The sequence below is a fragment of the Octodon degus genome, unplaced genomic scaffold (genome assembly GCF_000260255.1).
Source record: "Octodon degus isolate 3935 unplaced genomic scaffold, OctDeg1.0 scaffold00016, whole genome shotgun sequence".
NCBI classification, from domain to species: domain Eukaryota; kingdom Metazoa; phylum Chordata; class Mammalia; order Rodentia; family Octodontidae; genus Octodon; species Octodon degus.
Window position 1 is genome coordinate 18363082 of NW_004524592.1, and position 1364 is coordinate 18364445.

The following is a 1364-nucleotide window of genomic DNA, read 5'->3' on the forward strand; positions in this document are numbered from 1 at the left end:
AGCTTTTAGGAACATGTGCCAGCCCTGTGACTTGTGTCTCTTCTGCTTGGCTGGGTCCTTGGTCACCTGCCAAATCTTGCTCCTATGCACAACCAGCTAATGCCCCAGAGAGCCTTGCATGCACTGCTTTATATCTTGTCTGACTTTGTCACTTGGCAGAGGAGGGCTATGGGTACCACCGAAGTTCATGCAGATGTCCACACAGCTACTGATCCACAGGCAGGTTGCTATGGAGGCAATGTGTTCTTTCCCATCATACACCTCTTCCCTGGCCATAACAGGCCTCTTCACAGCTGCTGGCAGTGCTTGTACCATGTTAAGCAATTTCCCAATGTCTATGGTACACTAGGTGTGTGCTGCTAGGGTCAGCCCCAAAACAAGTGGCCCGGTAACTGCAGAAAACATCTGCCTATATTTGCCTGTTCATTTAAAATACTGTCCTTAGCTATTCAGTACTTTACTTCTGTGTGACTGATGATCACAATACCGAACATTTTCTTTACTATTTCTAATGACAGACTCAAGGTATTATTCTGTCTTTTTTTGAAATATGGAATGCTTCACAAATTTGTGTCTCATCCTTGCGCAGGTGCCATGCTAATCTTCTCTGTATTGTTCTAATTTTAGTATATGTGCTACTGAGTGAGCACCAAAAGGTATGATTCTAAATTAGGGCATGACATGAATGCCTATGTTTCTGGATCTACAACACAAAATTACCATCCTAAATGGAGCTATAAATGAGGAGATATACTTAGCTGATCATTCATTAACCTGTATCAGAAATTTATATAATGTAGAATATGGAAGTCAGGATCTGTTCAGAGTTTTACCAGTAAGGCAGAAAATATTTTCAAATTTGTTTTTATTTATTTATTTATTTGTGTGTGTGTATGTGTGTGTGTGTGTGTGTGTGTGTGTGTGGCCAGCTCAGCCCACCAGGGGGCGGGCTGGCTGGCATGTGGTGCTGGGGGATTGAACCGAGGTCCCTGGGCTTTGCTAAAGCTTGTTCTAAGTAGGTGCTTCAGACCACCGAGCCATCTCACCAGCCCAATATTTTCAAATTTGGATTTCAAGTGACCACCTTTCCTCTGGGATACTGGGCCTTTCCTTGCCTTTTTTTCAGAGCATGGGAACCATGTGAGTACCTGATAGCTAAAAGAAAAAAAATGATTTAGTATTTTTATATAAAGTTAATTTATTTGGTTCTCATTTATCTGATTTTCTGTTTGGTGCAAATAGTATTTCTTGTGATTGCATCATAAGATTTTAGGCCTAGACAACCAATTATCTTATTTGTAGACAAGGAAACTACAACCTAGAGAAGTGAAAGAGCAGACATAGAACTAAACCCAAAAGTCAAG

The 1364-nt window shown here is 41.2% G+C and overlaps 1 non-coding gene across 1 annotated transcript; it reads right to left on the bottom strand.

Annotated features, from left to right (window-relative positions):
* Positions 1-544: 544 nt before the first annotated feature.
* Positions 545-650, bottom strand: LOC111815457. Its single transcript, XR_002820144.1, has one exon. It is a non-coding gene; the product is annotated as a U6 spliceosomal RNA (small nuclear RNA).
* Between the last annotated feature and the right edge of the window lie 714 nt (positions 651-1364).